This window comes from Bos javanicus, chromosome 23, assembly GCF_032452875.1.
Source record: "Bos javanicus breed banteng chromosome 23, ARS-OSU_banteng_1.0, whole genome shotgun sequence".
In the NCBI taxonomy this organism is placed as follows: Eukaryota; Metazoa; Chordata; class Mammalia; order Artiodactyla; family Bovidae; genus Bos; species Bos javanicus.
Window position 1 is genome coordinate 18,879,654 of NC_083890.1, and position 21,897 is coordinate 18,901,550.

Here is a 21,897-nt window from a genome sequence, read left to right on the forward strand (position 1 = left end):
GCTGCATGTGGCCAGCCCTCTTGGCCAGGAGGTGGCCAAATATTATCTCCTGGAAAATTCTTACACAACAGCCATTGCTTTAGAGCTCCCTTGGCCACACAGGAGCCCTGGAGTTCGTCTGACCACATCCATGTCCGAGGGGTGGGATGTGGGGCTGGAACCTCAGAGCAGCCATCTCTGAGGCTCCTGGAGAAAGTCAGCCTCTTTCAGAAACCCAGCCTGCCGTCCACCAGTCTTCCTGGCCGGAGCCTCCTGCCAGCTCCTTAATGCGGCTCTTCTTTCCACCACCTTCCCGTCCATCTTCCTGTTCTGCCACACACGTTCACATGTACCACTCACCCCACCCGCGTGGTGGCCACTCCTGACTGACCGAAAGGAATGTGGGTCAAAGTGGTGGACGAAGAATACGGCTCTGAGGAAGAGCTCAGTTGAGCATGGTTTCTTCCACTGCCGGGGAAGCTTTGCAGCCTCAGTTGTTTCACCTGTTAAATGGGAACAACGCCTCCCTCCCAGTGAGAGCAGATGAGGTCAAATAGTGAATGTCCTGTGTAATGAGCTATACACATGTGGGGTAGGGGGACCATAGTCCTGGTTTACCCAGTACTGTTTAGGGCTGTGGTCCTGTTGAAATCAGCAATGGGGCCCCATTTCATTCTCAAAAGTGTCCTGGTTTGGGTGCAGAGTCATATCACCCTGGGAATTGTAATTCCTGATAGATGGGAGTCTGGAGGGCCTAAGTGAGCCTGGGAACTCTCCCTCAAAGACCCCCAGACCCCAGCCCCTTGTCCATTCCTCCTCTGTTGCAGAACTGAAATTCATGTCTGCCAGTCCTGATTCATTTTCAAAATAAAAATTCTTCTTCAGTTAGTTCGCTAAAAGAAGTAACAGCCCCAATTTAATTTCAACAACGGCCTTGGAATGAAAAGACTACTAATTACCCTAATTAACCAAGCACATTAAGTGCACATGTTCAAACGAATATTAAAATGCCATCAATCTTGGTCCTCAAGTCCTCAAGATGCTGGAATGTGTAAACATTTAGTGGAAGAAATTGTGACTTCGGAGAAAACACAAACAAAGCTGCCCGTTTGTTTGCACGACTGCCTGCTCGTGGAGAAACAATCAAGAGATTCGGAAAGACATGAGGGTGTCTCTGCTACCCCTCCTCCCCAATTTTATGTTTCCAATTATTGCCCAGAGGAGACAGAACAAAGAAGCTCCTATTTATAGCAAAAGTCTAAAGAGGCGGGAGGAAAAGATGCTTAATCATGAGAAAATACACTCCAGCATTGGCATTAATAAAATCAGACTGTAGTTTATCAGAAGAACAAGCTGTCTGCAGGGAAAAGAAATATCTCCTTCCGTGTTCTGACTACATGCACAAGGTGGTCTGAAACCACTTTACTTACCAGCCAGGATGGCGGCGGCTGATCCCTCTCGGGAAGACTGGTTTTGTGGTGGGAGCCAGGTCTGGAGCAGCACGGTGGGCTAGCTCTAAGCTTCAGGCTAGCCCCTGCCTCTGTACCTGTGACCAGCAAGGCCAGTGATGACCATGTTTCTTGGACTGCACCCTTGGGTCATTTCTTAGGGCTCAGACCTCTGGAGATGCTATGAGGGAGGAGGGAACAATGCTCAGGGCCAGTGCTAGCTTCTTGGAAAAGATTCTGCATAATAATGTCCAAACGGAGGACTTCCCTGGTGGTCCAGTGGCTAAGACTCCATGCTCCCAATGCAGGGGGCCCAGGTTCGATCCCTGGTTAGGGAACTAGATCCCACATGCTGCAACTGAAGATCCTGTATGCCACAACTAAGACTTGGTACAGCCAAATTAATTAATTAATTAAAAAATCAGGACCAAATGACCTCAAGGTTCAGAATCCCATCTCGTTTTGGAATAGATAACATGGCAGCACCCTCCTTGGCATGCTGCCGCTGCTGCTAAGTCGCTTCAGTCGTGTCAGGCTCTGTGTGACTCCACAGATGGCAGCCTGCTAGGCTCCCCCGTCCCTGGGATTCTCCAGGCAAGAACACTGGAGTGGGTTGCCATTTCCTTCTCCAATGCATGAAAGTGAAAAGTGAAAGTGAAGTCACTCAGTCGTGTCTGACTCTTAGCAACCCCATGGACTGCAGCCCACCAGGCTCCTCCATCCATGGGATTTTCCAGGCAAGAGTACTGGATTGGGGTGCCATTGCCGTCTCCCTCCTCGGCATGAGACAGCTGCTATCTCAGCCTTAGGAGAGGGCACTTGCCTTGTGTTACAATTTGTTCTCTTTCCTTCCCTCCCTCTACAGCCTTTTCCTTCTCATTCATTCACTCCCTTATTCTTTATTTACTCAACAGATACTTTGAGTTTTTTAGAACTAAAATAGTGTTCAAATTGTGCTCAATACTGTGATGAAGAAGCACAGTTTCCTGTCTCAAACATCCTATGATCTCATTGCAGAGACAAGACTTCCCCTCCTGACATCTTTATTTTGATCACTGATAACACACTTTCCATAATAACCGAGGCGTTATTATGAAAGACTCCCATCTCTTTCGTTTCTGTTATTCAGTTCTATTGGTTTTACCCTTTCTCTATTTTTCCTGTCTCTTCTTGCCTTTATATTTCTACTGGCACGTCTTCAGAAATAGAAGGGCTCTCCCTGTTAAACAGAGTGAAATAAGTCTGAAAGAGAAAAATACTGTATATTAATGCATATATATGGAATGTAGAAAAATGGTATACATAAACCTATTTGCAGGACAGAAATAGAGACACAGATGTAGAGAACAGATTTGTGAACATAGTGAGGGAAGGAGAGGGTGGGACAAATTGAGAGAGTAGCTTTGACATATATATATACAACCATGTGTAAAACAGATAGCTAGTGGGAAGCTGTATAGCACAGGGAGCTCAGCTCGGTGCTCTGTGATCACTCACAGTAATAGGATGAGGGGTGGAAGGGAGGTTCAAAAGGGAGAGAATATATGTGTATTTCTGACTGATTCACATTGTTGTACAGCAGAAATCAACAGTACATTGTAAAGCAATTATCCTTCAATTGAAAATAATTTTAAAACAAATTTTTAAAAGTAATAGGACTCTTTAAAAACATAATTAAAAAATAAGTATCTAGTTAGTACTTAGGTCAAGCCTTCTATGATTTCTATGTCACTGACTCATTTAACCCTCATAACAAACTTTTAGACATGTGTTACTGCCATGCCTATTTACAGGCGGGGAAACCAGGGCTCAGAGAGAGTCACTGGCTTGCTCAGCTCACACCAGTGAAGTTCTAGAGGGTCTGGGAAATGGCCAGTTTGGATACTGTTCTGGAGGCACCAAAAATCATGATAAAGGTACTTTCGGGTAATTGGCTCCCTGCCTTTGGGTGGTTAGTCTCCTGTCCAATCACTGGATAAGGTGGCTCCAGGAAGAACCTGGCTTAGGGCACAGAGCATGGACCTGCCCGTCCTATGTCAGTACCCATGGCAGGGTTGAGGCACTGCCCTCTCCTTTTTTATAAAGTATCTGAAATTCCAAGATCCTTCCAGATCCTCCAGGGCTGTGGACTGGGAGTAGGGGAGGTTTTAGAAGAATAGCAAATGAGGATCTTTTTTCCCCATTATAATCGATTTGGCTTGTATTTTGGAGGTGCTGAGGGCTACAGTAGCGTTTGGTCCTCTGCTATGCCAGATTATTTCCAGGAAAGATACCAAGCAGGAGGGTACATTATAACTGGGGGTTGTTGCGAACACTCCAGAATGTCCAAATAGAGAGTTTCTGCCGCTGGCTTAGGGTAGAAGTGACTCCTGCGAGGGCAGACTAGAACAAGCATTGTCATCATCATTCATTCATTTTTGCCTCTTCCTTCATCTTCAGGAACTCAATTGCTCTGACTACCCCTGACCTGCAGAAACAAGAAGAGTCAATGAATACCATCATTTCTTTCAGATTTTTCCTTCTCTTCCATCCCACATTTATCTCATTGATCCAGACAATCATTTTAGTTGTTGCAATTTGTGTCTCTGACTCTAGGTTTTGTCTTCTGACCTCTCAATCCATCTTGCGATCTGCTTCCTGAATAATAATATCTCATTCTCAAGTGCCCCTGACTCAAAATTCTACAGTATCCCATTACCTATTTTTGAGTTTTTTTTAAATCACAAAAATAACACTGTCCCAAATTCAAATAATATTGAGGTGTATCAAGGAAAATACCTCATATCTATCTATTATCATCTATCTTTCCATCTATCATCAAACCAAAGGATGGATCTTTTGAGATTCTTTCTTTTAGTCTTTTTAAACTTTAAAATATTTATCAATATAATTCATGCATATAAAAACAAAAATTATGTAAATAACAATAGAAGAAATCTTATAATGAAAACAACAGTCTCCTGCCCCCTGCTTCACACTAGCAAGCCCTGTTGAATCAAGGTCACGCGCTAAGCTTTAACGTCACTGTGTGACCTGGTGCTGCTTGTATCACCTTCTTAATTGTATTTCTACCCTTCCTCAACTTGGACCGACTTCTTCCTCCATGTCAGTCTCTAACAGTCTTTGTCTTTCAATTAGAGTCTAAACCATTTAAATCATTTGCAATAACTGAATTCTTTGTATTCATTTCTACCATCTTATGCTGCACTTTCTGGTAATATTTATCCTGCTTTTCCTGTATTCCTTTTTCTTTTCCCTCCTTTGCTTCCTTGTTTTGAATGGATTGGTTTCATTCACCCCCAAAATCATTTCCAGTTCTTTTATGCTACGTTAAAGAATGTCTAGGTTACCCTAGATATTTCAATATGTATATATTTTTTTTCACCTAAGTATAAGTGGAGGTTTTAGTTTCTTTTTATTTATTTATTTATTTATTATTTTTTTTTATTTGATAAATTTAACGCCTTTTATTGCCATACCTCATTTTACTGTGCTTTGCTTTAGTGAACTTTATAGATACATGTTTTACATAATACATAAATATACAATATGTATATTTAACATAATAAAGTTGAAAATGAATATAGTTAAGCTCTTTCCAAAAGGTAAAAGAAGCAAAGAACTCTTGAATTCTAATTGCTCTCTTCCAAATGTTACATGCGGTTGCTTAGGATTTTAATTTTCTTTTAATTAAAAAAAACCCTTAAATGTTACATTATTGCTCATTATACCGTCAATATTTATTTAGGTTTAGCACATTTCAACCCTTTCCTTTGCTCACTAAACTGTTTGCATTTTAGACCCGCATTCTAGGATCATTTTCCTTCTTTCTAAAATGTATGTCCTTTAGAAGTTCCTACAATGAGAGTGTTCTGGTAAATTCTTTCAGTTTGTGATACTTTGAAAAAATTTTGCCCCTCCCCCAGGCTCTGGGAAAATAGCTTTCCTCGTTCAGAATTCTAAGTTGTTGATTACTGGATACTAGTTGGTTGATATTAATGCATCTAATTTTCCCTGCTGTTCTTGAGAATTCAGCTGTCAACATGTCATTCTTTCCCAGATTATCAGCTTTTTCTCTCTGATTGCTTTAAAATCTTCTGTTTGTTTTTGCTGTTGTGTAGGTTCACTGCGATATGTCCAGGAATGGATTTCTTTTTATTTATCCTGCTCGGGATTCTCTGGGCTTTCTTAATCCATGCACTGGCAACTTTCCATTGAATCTGGAGCATTCTCAGGCATTATTTCTTTCAATATTGCCTTTCTTCATTGTCTTTATTGTTTCCTATAGAATATGCTCACACTTTCATATTTCCCATATTTTATTGATCACATTTTTCATTTCTAGAATTTCTATCTGATCTTTTATCAAATCTGGCCAGTTACGATAGTCTGTTTTCTCCTTTGCTATATCAATGTCTCTGTGTATTTCTGAACCTGTTCAGCATACTAATTTTATAGTCTGTGTTTGATTAGTCCCAGTATCTGTGGTCTCTGAAGATCTGATTGTAGACTTTCTCTAGCCGACTCTCACTTAGTGTGGCTTATTTCCTTGTGTGTTTAGTGACTTTTTAAAAGAAAGAGTTCCTTCTTCTTGTAACTTGATGTGTAAGGATTCATTGAGGCCCCATTTAAGAGCATTTTTCTTCCAGTGAGAACTGGAATTTGCTGCCGTCAGGTACCTGAGGATATCACCAAGTTAGAACCAGTTGAAACTAACATTTCACAGTTTTCTTCCACCCGCAATGGTTGTGTATATTCAGGCCCCAAATTCATGGAAGTCCAGGCCTGTGATTAGAAATAGGGAAGGAGGATCTTTTTCTTTTTCTGCTCCACTCAGAGCTGAGGCCAAGAGGTCATGATCTCCACCTTCCTGTTCTGTGGGATTTGGGTTTCTCTGGTTCACTCACTGAGAGCGTTCCCTGCAATATTTTTGGTCTCTGTTCTGATCTTTCACTCTGCTTGGGCTTTAGAATTTGTTCCTGAAGTGTGGGAAATGCTGACTCCAGCACTCGTTGATGCTGTTGGATTTTGCCTTGCTGGTCATTTCTGAAACACAGAGTATTTCGCTTTCTAGCCAAATCTGTCATGCACTAAAAATAAAGAATTTATATTTTACCTAGTACTCTTAGGAATTCTCTGAAAAATCTGGTTGACCTTAATGTCAAAAATAGAAGACTTGGGACTTGCCTGGTGGTCCAGTGACTAAAAGTCCACGCTCCCAGTGCTGGTGGCCTGGGCTCGATCCCTGGTTGGGGAACTAGATCCCTCATGCCCCAACTAAGAGTTCATATGCCACCACTAAAGATCCTGCAGGTTACTAGTAAAAGAGCGTGCATGCTGAAACTAAGACGTGGTACAGCCAAATTAAAAAAAAAAATAATAGAAGAATTTACCTTTTTTGTGTTGGGCAGATTACTTCTCTGAGCTTTAGTTTGTTTCATTCAAAAAGTGGCATAATACCTGCATCATTAAGATTTTTGTGAGGATTATATAAGATACTGGATATAAATGCCTCCAATGTTGGAGTTTAATAAATGATGATAATCACTCTTACATTTATTACATTTAACAAATGATGGTAGTCGCTGCTATTTTACTGCTAGTACAACAACAAGTACTAAAAACACAAAAGGGCCTGTCATTACTTGGAGAGTCAAAGAACTAAGAGAAAAATAAGTAATTTTAAAAGCTGTTACAACATTAGCTTTCTAAATATAATTCTCATGTATATGATGTGTGAGAGCTTTTTTTTAAAACACCACCCTGAAGTGGTGAATCACATATCTTCCTGCAGGACTTGAGCCCTGTCCTGTGAGCTGTACCTTTGATAGGGGTATGTGTGTGGGCTGGAGGCGAGGTTCAGTCAATAACCAGTGTCAGAGTCCACAGTGGAAGCTCTTCCGCTCCCTGCAGCGCGGGTGGGCAAGCTGAAAGAACACCATTTATTGGAAGAACGGAGCTACACATATACAACGAGGTGTTATATTTATTATTATTTCTATTTTAAATTATCCATTGAAGAAAGAAGACATGGCAAGAATTTTTAATGAGGCCCAGGGTCAAACTGGGTTCAGAAGCCCACAGGGACACGTGGCAATTTTCTGACTGGGAGGCGTGTGACCTTGGGCAGGTCCAGTAACCTCTCAGCCTCACTCCCCTTGTGTGTGAAGCAGAGTTATGGAACTGTGGTTTGGGGGGACGCCGACATCTCAAATACTATGATTCTCATCTCTCTCAACCCACATCCCCTGGACTCCCTAGTTCACTGGCTTCTAAGACCCACCATCACAGCTTCGCCAAAGAACACTGTTTACCGGGTGATGTCTACCCAGCGGCCCCCTTTCTCTAAAGTGAGAACCAGAAATAAGAGCCACAGTAGACACAATCCTTCACGTGGCTTTGGCCGCTCCTGTTTTACGAGATGCTCATCTGTAGGATCGGAGCAGCTCTTGCCACAGCCACCATTGCCATCGAAGGAAGGAAGTATTAATAGTTGAACCCGGTAGCCTGGGGGCGGGGTGAGCCACGCGCAGAAGTAGGCCCCACCTAGAGCCACCTTATACTTGTGCTTCTAAGAAGCCTTGAAAACCAGCTTGATCCTTCCAAGGGGACAAGGCTGTATCCCCCAGCCTAGCAAGAAACTCCAGGGAAAGAAACCACAGCCATGGTACATGACCTCTTAGAAGAAGAGGATGTCTGATGGGCAGTGGTCTCTCTGGGGTCTGAAAATGGGTATCTGTAAAGCAAAGACATATGTCTGTTGGTAGTGCATACTGAGGGGCACATGTAGGTGCCCAAGGGAGGCAGAATACCACCCCCCCACACACATACACACTTCAAGCTTCAGCTTGGCTTGCTGGCTCTTAAGCTTTTGGGCTCTCATCTCTAACTGGAGATTGGAAGTTGTGACATGGATGCTTCTCTATCCTTGTACCCCAAACTTCCATCATTCAAATGTCACAGTCAAGATGTTGGTCATATCCACTTACTATCTGTCTTTTTGGCCTTCCCAGGTCATGCTAGTGGTAAAAAACCCGCCTGCCAAAGCAGAATACTCAAGAGATGTGAGTTCAATCCCTGGGTTGGGAAAATCTCCTGGAGGAGGGCCTGGCAACCCACTCTAGTGTTCTTGCCTGGAGAATCCCATGGACAGAGGAGCCTGGCAGGCTACAGTTCATAGGCTCACAAAGAGTCAGATGTGACTCAAGTGACTTAGCACACACCTGTCCTTTTATTTCCTTAATATTTGCATTTAAGTTGATTTCTTTTTAAATTAAAAGATGTTTATTTTAAAAGGAAGCTTTCTGTGACTAGCAAAAGTGAAAAACCAGTATCACTCAATACAATTAGAAGTTAATCTTTCTTTCATATAACACACACCACAATGAAAAAAAACAGCGAGGTTGTGAAGTCCTGCTAGGCACTGTTGTCTGTGGAACTCTGAGCCTGTGGTTTGCTCTCTTTTTGTTAGAGGTCAGATAAACTTAGCAGCACAGACGACTAAGACACTATTTGGTCCATTAAAGAAGATTGACAGAAAACAACAGAAATGGATTAAGTTTGTTGAGCCCTCCCCCTCCCTTGCTGATCCTCTCCTCCCTTTTATTTTGTTTGTAGATTTTTTTAAAAATTGGAGTATAGTTGCTTCACATTGGGCTTCCCTCGTGGCTCAGAGGGTAAAGCGTCTGCCTGCAATGCAGGAGACCTGGGTTTGATCCCTGGGTCAGGAAGATCCCCTGGAGAAGGAAATGGCACCCCACTCCAGTACTCTTGCCTGGAAAATCCCATGGACAGAGGAGCCTGGTAGACTACGGTCCATGCAGTTGCGAAGAGTTGGACACGACTGAGCGACTTCAGTTTTCACTTGCTTCACATTACTGTATTAGTTTCTATAAAGTGAATCAGCCATATTCTATCTCCTCTGTTTTGGATCTCCTTCCCATTTAGGTCACCACAGAGCACTGAGTCGAGTTCCCTGTGCTATACAGTAGGTTGTTATTAGTTACCTATTTTATACATAGTAGTGTATATATAGGGCTTCCCAGGTTGGGGCTAGTGGTGAAGAACACGCCTGCCAATTCAGGAGAGACGTGTGTTCTATCCTTGGGTTGGAAAGATCCCCTGGAAGGGGGCATCGCAACTCACACCAGTGTTCTTGCCTGGAGAATCCTGGGGACAGAGGATCCAGGAGGGCTACAGTCCACAGAGTTGCAGAGTCTGACATGACTGAAGTGACTTAGCATTCACGCATACAGTGTATATATGTCAATTCCAGTCCCAATTCATCCCATCCCTCCTTTCCCGCTTGGTATCCATATATTTGTTTTCTACATCTGTGTCTCTACTTCTGCTTTGCAGGTCATCTGTGCCATTTTTTTAGATTCCACATCTATGCTTTAACATATATTTGTTTTTGTTCAGCCTCATTTTACACGTATTTCACCATCCTATGAGACAGCTAGTCCTATTATTTCCATCCCTTGTCCAGCTAAAGGCACTCAGGCTGAGACAGAATAAATCACTTGCTCAAAGCACACAGCTAGTTTGGGCTGCAGACACAGTGGGAATCAAAGTGATTGGTCACCAGGGTGTTATTTCTTCTCTGGTACTGCGAGTCAATGTTATTTAATGCTCTGACTTCATGACACCCAGAGCATTTCAGGTCCTGCCGACAAGCATTTCCTGCATCCTGAGTTATAGGGAGAAAGTGCCTTGCAGGAAAGCAAACAGCCTTGTGCCTGACACCCAGGAAGTGCTCCGTAAAGCTTAATTCTTTCTCTCCCCAATGTCTCCTCCATGTGACAGGCCATCCTGAAGCCTGGCTCCAAAGATGCTTGTAGGGAAGGGACCACTTCAAGCCGTCACAACTTGAATACACCTGCCATCATTCTCTGATGATCCACAACTTGCAGGTAGCCTTCCCATGGTGACTTGCTTTGCAGAGTGGACTTTCCAACTGGGGAGAGAATGAGCTTTTTTTTTTTTTTTTTAATGCTATCTCAGTGACTGATGTAGGACCCTCTATAAATATTCACTGAATGAGTGAGAAAATGTTTGCTGGTTGTTATATTTCTGATAATAATACCACTGACAATAGAATGGCTACATTATGGAGCTCTTACTAGGCGCTTGACCCTGTAGTAAACATTTCCCCTGAGCTGTACTACTTTATTTCTGCAACAACCCTATGAAGTAGGTACTGTTGTCCTAGTTTACAGATGAGGAAGTTGAGGTTTGAATAGTCGAGTGAGTGTTTGATTCCAAAATCTGTGGGTGCTTCCAACTCTAGCTTATACTGTTTCTCTCTGGAGCCACCAAGTGGCTCCGAATTCTGGTGAATTTGGTGAAAGATGGTTGGGCTCTTTGAGCACCACCTCTGACTTTACTGACGACTTGGGTCCCTAGCCTACAAAATTCTCAGCGTGATGTGATGGTTTCTCTGGCTTTGGTTTCAGACAGGCCTGAGTTCCAATCGTCCTCTGCGGATGATGTGGTTACTGGTTATGCGATGTGAGGCAAGCTGCCTGATTTCCCTGGGCCCCTGTTTCTTCATCTCGGCACGGAATGTTACAGAAGAGTATACCCGGAAAGCACTCAGCACTCTGCCCTGGTACTAGCTAGCATGTGATTGAAGGTATTTATTGTTATGGAGATGAAGCAAAGTCTACCTTGGCTGGGAAAGAGAGGTCCTTTGGACAGGAAAATGGAGACGGAAGCAGAGTTCTTCCTGTCTCTGTAACTTTGGTGAAAGTGTCCGTGGAGGCCTGGGAAAGCTGATCTCCTTCTTTTTGGAAACACCTCTGGTGAGTAAACCGTCCAACCCCAGGGGCCCCCAGAATGAGTCTTGGCACCTCTGGTTGGTGGAGACACAGCCTCCTGAGCCAGGTGGCCAACTCTCCTGGCTATTCCCTAAATGGCTCGCCCGCCGAGGCTCTGGCATTTTAGGAAATGAATTCCCTCACATTGGCAGCCAGAGGCAGATGGAACACCCAAGAAGCATAGGCGGTGATGAAGTGCATGTGTGTGTGTGTGTGTGCACGCGCACGTGTGTGTGTGTGTATAAGGGGCCACACAGAGGAGCCAGGGGGCAGCCTGGGTCTGCGGGGAGGGTGGGCAGGAACTCCTGGGGCTGGTCTGGATTCAGCCGAGGCTCAGTCCTCTCCTCAGCCTGGGCACTGATGCCACGGTCCTTCCCCCTGACCCTGAAAGATCATTTCCTCCATGGAATGTCCATTCTGACCTTGAGGAAAGAGAAAGTGAAGTCACTCAGTCGTGCCCGACTCTTTGTGACCCCATGGATAGTAGCCTGCACCAAGCTCCTCTGTCTATAGGATTTTCAAGGCAAGAGTACTGGAGTGGGTTGCCATTTCCTTCTCCAGGGAATCTTCCCAACCCAGGGATCGAACCCAGGTCTCTCACATTGTAGACAGACGTTTTACCATCTGAGCCACCAGGGAAGTCCTTGGGAAGACCTTGAGGAAGACTCTGTCAATCAAACATGGCCTCCCTTCCTCATCCATCCTCCCCACCCCACCACTCCCCCTTCCTTCCAATCACGGCATCAGCCCTCGTTTGCCTGTTTACTTGATTTTGTGGGTTTTAGCTTAGATGTGGTTAGAGAGAGGTGGGGTCGGAGGACAGGCTCTCCACCCTACTCCTCCCCCTCTCTAGACAGACAGACAGGTTCCGCTCGGGCTCAGAGACCCAGCATGATACCGTTGGCACAGCGAATGGGGAAATTCTGATGTAGTTTTTCTGGGGTGGGGCCTCAGTATTGGTATTTGCTGAGAGCCAGGTGATTGAGAGCCACGTCTAGTTTCTGAAAGAACTGGGATGACTAACTGCACTTAGAGAGGGCAAATCACTGGGGAAAGTTGGGCCTGGCCCTAGTGAGAAGTAGCATAGCTTATTCCTGCATAAACATGAGCTAAGGATGGTTTGATTATCTAGAGCCCTTTGGCAAGTTTTTCAAAAGCTTCTTCCCCACATTTCATGACTGTGGACAAAGAGGATCTGTTTGCTGGGTTCTTTTGACTTCTGCCAAAATGGCGCTTGTTTTCAGCAAAGCCCTCGGCAAACTAGGTCGTTGTGACACCCATGAAATGATTTAGCCCAGGTGGTGGTGGTGGTAAGAGGCACCAGCCAAGACCTGAAATCTCAGGGGTTACTCAGATCATTCCAGAGTCCTCCAGATGTTATTGAACCAGTGGGAGCTCCCTGGAATAATAAGCTCCACCCAATAGGATGTGATGGATTCTAGAGCCCCTTCGACCAACTGGGATAGCTGGAGGGTGTAAAGGGAAAGATGTCAGTGCTGCTTTTTTTTTTTTCCTTTTTTTAATATTTATTTTATTTATTTATTTAGGCTGCAACCCATTTTTATGGGTTTCAGCACATGGGATCTTCACATGTGGCCTGTTGGCTTAGGTGCTCCGTAGCACTTGGGATTTTAGTTCCCCAACCAGGGATGGAGCCCATGTCCCCTGCATTGCAAGGTGGAGTCTTAGTCACCGGACCACCAGGGAAGTCCCAGTGCTGCTTCTTGTCCACAGATTTATAGCAGAAAGGATGGGCTTAGAGCCTTGGTAAAACTCTGTAGGGGATTTTTAAGGAAAGGATGGGTTGTTCGGTGGGTGTGTATAGATGACGAGATTGGATAAAGTCAGGGTGGCGGTGATGTGGTGTCAGGAAATGCCAGATGCACGCAGCAGGCCTCCAGGGGTCTCAGTTATGAGAAGCATGAGATGCACTGATGAGAGACAAAGATACAGGCGACTCCCCTGCCCCACCCCATCCCACCCCAGGCTCTTAGACCCCAGGTGCAGACTCAGCTCTGTAGTTTGTGGCCCAGTGATCTGTCAGAGGCTCTTCCGCATTTTACTGACTTTCCCCTTCTCCAGCAAGGTTACCAGTTCAAGATCCATGACCCATCGGCAATGACCAACTAGAAAAGAATATGGGAAATGAGACCCTATTCACAAGACCAGCTAAGCCCACAATAAATTTGGGAATGAAGCTAACAGAAGATTGTCCGAAACCTTTTGGGGGATTTTTAATAACTCTTTCAAAGAATGTAAAAGTTAAAGGATGATGTTATACCAGAATATCTTTAATGTAAATGAAAACACATATATTCCATTTTTAAAAAGGATAGAGACATACTCAAGGACTTCTGGTAAATAAGTGGAGGACCCTGGCAGGGGAGACGGATAAAACAGAGGCTGATAGTCACATATATGTCATCTCATAACAAACCAGTTTCCTCAGCAAATGATTGTTGCTCTCTCGAATTGTCAAACAAAGCAGGCAAAGCTGGCATATTGTCATCATCATTACGCATGTCCTTTTTTGTAAACTACCAGCTTTTAGATTTTCTTGAGGGCATGGATTATTTCCATAGCACTTAATTCAGTGCCTTGCATATAAAAGATGCCCGATACATATTTTTATAAAAGTCCAATTAGAATTAACATTTAAGCATGATAGAACATATGTTCTAGGAAACTTAGAACATGTATATCATAGAGAAAATTTAGCAGATGTATACTATAAAAATTTAGAAAATACAGATAAGTCAAACTGTGTTAAATTCATCTAAAATATCACCCTTTGTGGATAACTAATATGGACATTTTGATTATGTGATTCCAGTTTTCAAGTAGGGTATTTTTACATTTTAACTAAAAACTTTTCCTTTATTTATTTATTATTGAAGTATAGTTGATTTACAATGTGTAAATTTCTGCTGTACAGCAGAGTGATTCAGTTATACATATATACATACATTTAAAAAATATTCTTTTCCATTATGGTTTATCATAGGATACTGAGTTCAATTCTCTGTGAGACAGTAGGACCTTGTTGTTTAGTAGGGTTTTTTTGTTTGTTTGTTTTTCTTTTTAATGACCGCTGTATGACTTTAAAATTTTTTCATGCAGTAGTTTTGCCGTTTTGTAGTTTGAGTGAGAAAGCATTTAGAAATGAATTCAACATACGACATATTCACTCTGCAAGGCTCTGTTCAGAGCTTTTGAGAAGGGAAGCACCAGCCTGAGGGCTAGTCTGCAGGCAGCTCTGGAGGAACAGGAAGGGGCCGGCCAGGCCCAGCGTGGGTGTGCGTGGTTGACAAGGGAAGTGGTGCAGAGGGCAGCGAGCTTGTTCTGGAAAGAGCCAGATGTAAATATTTGCAGGTCACACGATCTCTGTCACAACGACCCAACTATGCTGTTCTACCATGAAAGCCGCCATAGACAATCTGTGAGCAGATGAACGCGGCTGTGTCCCCATAAAACTTGATTTATGGACATAGAAGTCCAAATTTCATATACTTTTTGCAGTTTTCAGAGGGGAAAGGACCGGAGGCAAGTGAGAACCCAGCAAATGGAAAGAACTAACAGAAGGTGGTCACAGACCACTGAGTGGGAGCGGGAGGGGAGGGATGTGGTTGCAGAGGCTTTAGCCCCTGGAAGCTGGGCTCTGGGTATTGCTAAAGGGTTTGAAGACATGGAGCCGGATCAGCTGGAAGGAATGTTAGAAGTGGGTCCATGTAGTCATGGCACCGAGCTTTGAGCTATGGCTCAAAGTGCTTTGGTCCAGAAAGTCTGCTTTCAGATTCTTCTGTACTCTCTCAAGAATACAAAGCATCCAGGAAAATAATGTCCCACCTTGGAATGCCCAAGAACTTTTTTAAAATTTTTATTGATTTATTTACTTATTTATTGTTTTTGGCTGTGCTGGGTCTTTGTTGCTGCCCAGGCTTTTCCTCTAGCTGCGACGAGCAGAGGGGCTAACTCTCTAGTTTGGTGTTTGGGCTTCACATTGTGGTGGCTTCTCTTCTTGCGGAGCATGGGCTCTGGGACGTACGGGCTTCAGTAGTTGTGGCACATGGATCTCAGCAGTTGTGGCTCTGGAGCCCTAGAGCACAGGTGCAGTAGTTGTGGTGCACGGGTTTAGCTGCTCTGTGGCATGTGGGATCCTCCCCGACCAGGATCAAACCCATGTCTTCTGCATTGGCAGATGGATTCTTTACCACTGAGCCACCAGGGAAGTCCAACACCCAAAATGTAAAGCAACTAACGACTTGGGGTTGGATGGGAGCTGTGTACATCAGCCACTGCACACGCAGGACGGATGGGGTTCATGCAAAGTCAGCCCAGGGTATGTCTTCCCCACTACGACACTCTGCTACACACCTGTCATTTCCTCCTCCAGGATCCATGACATTCTTATCAGTCCCATCCACCTCGTGCCCAGGTTCCCGATTCAAAAATCAGATCTCATTGTCTACATGGCCTGTTACCTTCCTGATCAGTCTCATGCTGTTTTCAATGCAGTGTTGAAATCTTCATAACTAGAGACTCCCTGTTTCCTTAGTAATTTCTCCTCTGCCTTTTCACACCTCCTTGCCAACCCTGATGGCAAGTCTAGGCAATGACCTGGATGAAGCCGGGGACGTATTACATTTATTCTCATTTCACCCTATTCCACTGAAAATTGACGCGTACCTCGATGAAATGTGACACATCACAAAATCTGCATGGGGTTGTTTTTCCGCCCCGAGTGCCTGATTTCAGCCTGGTTCCTTGCACCTTTCCCCAGATTTCCTGGACGTGGTGTTTTGGTGCAAATACCTGCTGATTTAACTCCATCACTCTTCCTACTACAAGGAAGTTCTCAGCATTAGGACCGTGAGACTGGATTCCTCAATGGGGGGAGATACGAAGAAGTGACCTCAGAGGCAAGGTCTGCACCTTGCAAACTTGTTTAAACTTTTAAGCCGGGGGTTTTCCGAGAGGACTTGGTTTGCCGGCCTCAGTGATGAAGCAATTAATACACAGCACATAAAACTGTCCAGTCTGTTTGTTCTTGCTGTCATATCATCCGTCATGATGGCAGGAACTGACCTAACGAAGCAACCCAAGTATCTGTGTACACAGAGAAAGAGAGGGAGAACGGGGCGAGGGAGACAGGCACGCCTCACCAATATAACTCACATTTCTCCAAGAACACAGCTCTTCCTAATGCTTTTCTCATGAATAGTTCAGGTCTTTCTGGAAAAAAAGAAAAAAAAAGGAAAAAAAAATCTTTATGAAATTTTAGCCCCGTTTCTCATTTCATTGAAAAACCTTTCAGAAAAGCCATTTTTCATACTTAAGACTTTTTCAAATCTCTCCTAACCAGTTACACTCCGTATTGTATCTTTCAGAGCTGGTAACCATCCAGCGACAATCCTTAAAAATCCCTTTACAGTTTTAAAGGAAAATACAGGCTCTCATTTACCACTGGATGGAGTCAGAAAATAAAAGCTTAATGCCTTGACAGGCCTGGATATTTTTTTGAGGCCTAAGTCTGATTTATGGCGGTAGCCGGCAAACCAGGCTGGTGAAATATTTGCTGCTGCTCCCAGGGATATGGAAAAATGAAGTGTGAAGTTCTGGGGAGAGCAGGCCACAGCCTTCCAGTCACTAAACACTCCCACCAAGTTGGCAGAGGAACAGAGCCCTGGTCTGCAAGATGAACCTCAAAGGAATAGAGGGGGAGAGAGGGACCACGCATCGTGTCAAAATACTGCCAAGGCTTAACGCGCGCCATACATTTTGCGACACGGGGTAGGATGTTTATGAGGAGGGTTTAGGGAGGAAAGAGGAGAGAAACAGTTTCTTCCTCCTTTCTTTCTTTTATTTTCTTTACGGCTTCCCTGGAGGGGTTTCACTCCAAGTCGAAGAAATTAAGAGCAACCACGGGACTGTAGGAAGTTGCTTAAGCCCCCATCGTAAAACCGTTCAGATCGAAAAATATGATCTGGTTAGGGAGAAAGCACTGCCTTGCCCTAGGGCTCGGAGCTCCAGGGCAGGAAGACGGAGCCACCTCCCCAAGTCCCCAGAATCTGAGCGCGTGGGAGCCGGGATTTTCATTCCCATGAAAAGGGAATTTCCTAGAGGTAAAAGTGAAGTGGGTTTTCTCCCCCTCGAATGTTCTTGAAGTGAGTCATCACAAAACGCATGCCAGGTAAAACACTGGGGGTTTTGGTTTTGTTTTGTCTTTTATTTCAAAATAAAAAGAAATAGATGTGGACAGCCACTGTGGAGACGTGTTTTTAACTTCGGGTTTCTGAGGTAAAGTCTTAGAAACCCAGGCTTGTTGCAGAGGGCTTCATCTGCGCTTGGTGCTATTCAGAGGGAGGTGGGCGGGGGCCTGTGGAGAAGCAGGAGTTGATTTTTGTTGTGTTTTGAAGTGAAAAAGCTATCTCTTCGAGGTGATAGTTTTGGATAAATCAAAGCAAGGAAGGGCAAAAACGGAAAACATGCAATTCATCTCTTCTCCCCACATGAACTTATCTTTGGAAGATCAGTGTCGAAATCTGATTCATTTGAGAGCTACAATGTGCTTCTTTATTATTATTATTATTTTAGAATTTTAATAACAGCATCTCTATCTACTGGCCCAGAGATTTATGCAACTGTGAATTTAGTAGTAGGTCTTTGAAAACAGTAATTACAGAAATGCTCATACCAGTGAGCAACTGCCCCTCCACCTCCTCTCTAAATCACTAATAAACACACCTACTCTCGCTCACACAGGCTCTCCCAGACGCACTTGAACACCCCCACAGAAACGGCCTTGCTGCTTTGCTTATCACAAAGGTAAACTTTAGAGACACTTCAAGTCCATGAATGTGTATAGATGGCTGCCCACCCTGTATAAGGTATTGATGGGCAATGGAAGGGTGCTGGGGATCTTGGAGTAGAATTCAAAAGCAAGATTCTGACCTGGACCTCAAGACATTTGCAATTTAATGGAGGGAGAAACTGCTTTTCGATCCATTTACCTTGCAGTAAAACTTTATTGTGGTAAAGCCATAAAATGTGCTTTTCTTCCTCCCCACATTGGCAGAAGAAAACTCGGTGACTTGCCTAATGCCATCGGCAGTGGCGGCAGACAGGACCGAGCCTGTGGTCTATGCCTGTACCAGGCTAAGCAGTCCTTACACCCTATCTCCTTGAATCCTCGCCAACCCACTCAGAGGCTCCTCACTCTACAGAGAAGGAGACTGAGGCAGAGGGTAGTTAAGTAACTTCCCCAAGATCACTTTGCAAGGGAGTGTGGCGTGGAGATTCAGAGTCTCCTTGGTCTCTCCACAGACCTGAGACTACGCCCTTCGGTCTCCTGCCTCCTGATGCACTGTTTTTCCTACCTGTCTCTAGTCCCCAAATTGGTAATGATGAGGCAGAATTGAAAAACAAAAGAAAACAACATTTTACTCTCCTGTTTATTTTGAATGGATTTGGAGTGAAGAGACGAGGGAGTGCTTTATAAAAATGAACAAATTACTTTTTGGCTGTGCTGGGTCTTCACTGCTGCGCACAGGCTTTCTCTAGTTGAAGTAAGCAGGGGCTACTCTTCGTTGCAGTGCCCAGGCTTCTCACTATGGCGGCTTCTCTTGTTGCGGCTCAAGGACTGTAGAGCGCTGGCTTCAGTAGTTGGAGTGCCCGGATTTGGTTGCCCCATGGCATGTGGGATCCTCCCAGAACAGGGATCAAACCCGTGTCCTCTGCATTGGCAGGCAGATTCTTAACCACTGGACCACCAGGGAAGTCCCTAAGGAGTGCTTTGTAAACTATTTTTGTTTATTTGGAAGCACCTAGATTTCAGCCTGAAGGAGGTTTGGAAATACTTGAAATTTTGGAATATAGTCATTTCTAAGCCATACTTAAAAAAAAAAGAAAGAAATTCTGTGTTGGGAAACTGAGAAATCCAGGGCATGTACAAGGTGCCTGGACCTCCACAGTGGCTGCCCTGGTGTTTGGTAAGCGACATGCTGAAAGCAATCATGGAACTCTGAATTTCCTCCGTGGCGACTGCCACACACAGACAGGCCTTAAAACACACACCCACAGTTCAAATATTTTAGCAAATGTCCTGGCTTTCCTCCACCACTAAAATGAAAGTGAAGGTGAAATCATTTGGGGGCCACTGGAGCAGACTTCTCACCCTTGATAGCTGCCCATAGATTTAAATGCCTCACAGGAGACCCAATTAAACATGAGTGAGATCCCAACCCACCAAAGGATCGTATTTTCTGGCCATTTTCATCACTCACACTTCCCAGCAATTTAACAATGAGTTTAGGATATGACTTCTTCCCTCAGGCACCCCCCCCCCACCCTTTTTATTTTATTTTTATTTGGGATCTGGAATTCTAGATGGCCCCAGTGTCTGGAAATACCAAAGGCAGGTTTTTCTTCCCAAGTAACCAGTGGCTCTCTGCACTCCCCCTGGTTTAATTATGATCTGAATCACAAATGAGAGTTGATGGGAGTCTCCGGATTTGGTTGACAATGATCATTCAAGAGGATCCCTGGGATACAATACCAAAGGTGCCTACAGAGCACTGTGGCTCATACAGACAAGGTGTTTGTTGAATGAACCAATGAGTGAGTGAAGAGTCTTGCTCTTGGTCTTGCTCACGATCACTGGAGGAACAGAGGCAGGCGGTGGTACATCAGGTGTTTCTCACTGCTGGTCTCAGAATGACCCCTGTCTGGTGGGCTTTTTCAAGAACAGCATCTTCACTCTGTAGTATGCATCCTTCTGGGGGGTCTCCAGAGGCTATGCAGATGCACATGGCTTTAAAGGCATGGGTTTTGAGTTTCTTCACTTCCATCTTTTCTAAAACTCACCAGCCTGAGAACATTATCCCTTTATGATTGCACTTCTCACACTTTTACAATAAAAAATTCTTGTACGGGACAGTCCATATTCTTTTGGATTCTGGGTGGGGCTATATTGAAAATGGCAAATACCTTATTATGCATATTTTTGCTGTTTCAATAGCCTTAAACATTGTTATCAATAGTAACAAAGAACCAATAAAGAGAAGACTGTGTTGAAGAAAAAAGCATTCTCTCACCAACCCCAATCTCACTCCAGAGCATCACCCCAGGGTCTAATATCCTTTGGGTCCCTAAATAAAGGGACAATTTGAGCAGGCATGTTTGAAAGCAAACCTTTTCCATAAGTGGGATCACCTGAACCTGTTGCAGTAAGGGTTTGCTGAAACAGAGCTGAAGTACCAGTGAAGAACACCCACTGCCAGATGGTGTGTGTGTGTGTGTGTGTGTGTGTCCAATTCTTTGCAGCCCCATGAACTGCAGACTACCAGGCTCCTCGGTCCATGGAATTTTCTAAGCAAGGATACTGGAGCGGGTTCCCATTTCCTCGTCCAGGGGATCCTTGCAACTCAAGGATCAAACCCTCATCTCTTGCATCTCCTGCTCTGGAGGGCGGATTCCTTACCTCTGTGCCACCCGGGAAGCCTACGTCCTTTATAACTATCTACGTATATGACGATGAAATGTAGATGTCATCTGAAAAGAGGAGTCTTAAAAGTCTCTTTTGTGGGTGCACACACTTGATGATCCCTGATTTAGAGAAAGCTTGGAAACATAGACAAGGAGGACAACTCATTAAGAGACAGAAGGGAGTTGGGATCAGAAAAATGCTCTCAACACTGCAGACATCTAAGCGGAGATGGAAACAAGTGAAAAAGATTAGGAGGCCTGGGGATGAAGATCGGCTGCGTGTACTTAAACATAAATTTGATCTGAGATCTTGGTGAGTGGTCCTATACAGAATGAGGACATCTGTAGCACTCAGGTCTGTTTGTTTAAACCCTCAGAACACTTTAAAATTTAACTTTCTTCTTACCCAATTTGACTTTCAGAGAATCAGGTAATCAGAACTTATGTAAAAAATGATGATTTGTTTGGATATTTTTTTGTTTTTTAGCTCGTCAGGTAGAGTATTTCTGAGTCCTACTAAGAAGTCATTGTTGTCATGTATACATGTGACTATTCATCCCATAATAGGCCATAATGATATACTGTGTGTATTAAGTAGGTGATTCTGAAGTAGTTGGGTCAGTGGAGTGGTGAATTCCAGGAGGAAAAATTCCCCATAAAAGTATTTATGCTGACGTACCTTCAAAAGAAAACCCCTCCTAAAACAGATACACTTTGAAGAGGCCTTACAAAAGTCATGCAATTTGGCGTTGACGTTACTCCAGAGTCTGCAGTGTTTTCCTGCTTAATTTACTGCTATCTGGCCTCCACTGCACCCCCATCAATCTGTCAGCCGAATGAGTTCTAATTATGCATCTTGTAACCCGGTGTGCTATAGCACGCTGCGTTCAAGTGGGGATAGACCTTCAAGATTTACTGCATGCATGCTGATAAAATCCCTGGGTCTCCAAGTCGGGGAGAGGGAGGGAGGGGGTGAAATCTGCAGCCAGGCCATCACAGGCAAAGGGGAGCAGTTGGGCACGGCAGAAGAAGGCGAAGGTTCAGCCAGCGACTCAGTGCACTCTTAGCCTGACATAATACAAAGTACATTTGAGTCTGTGCTTTAGCAGAGGTCCCTAACCTCCAGGCCACAGACTGGTACCTTCTATCAGGTCAGTGGTAGCATAAAC

General features: G+C 44.2%; 1 protein-coding gene and 1 non-coding gene across 3 annotated transcripts in view; both read left to right on the plus strand.

Annotated features, from left to right (window-relative positions):
* The window catches only part of RUNX2 (RUNX family transcription factor 2), a 348,854-nt gene that overhangs the window by 259,200 nt on the left and 67,757 nt on the right, over nt 1–21,897 (plus strand). The gene's annotated exons all lie outside the window — the stretch shown is intronic.
* Nucleotides 1,693–1,765, plus strand: TRNAW-CCA (transfer RNA tryptophan (anticodon CCA)). Its single transcript has one exon. It is a non-coding gene; the product is annotated as a tRNA-Trp (tRNA).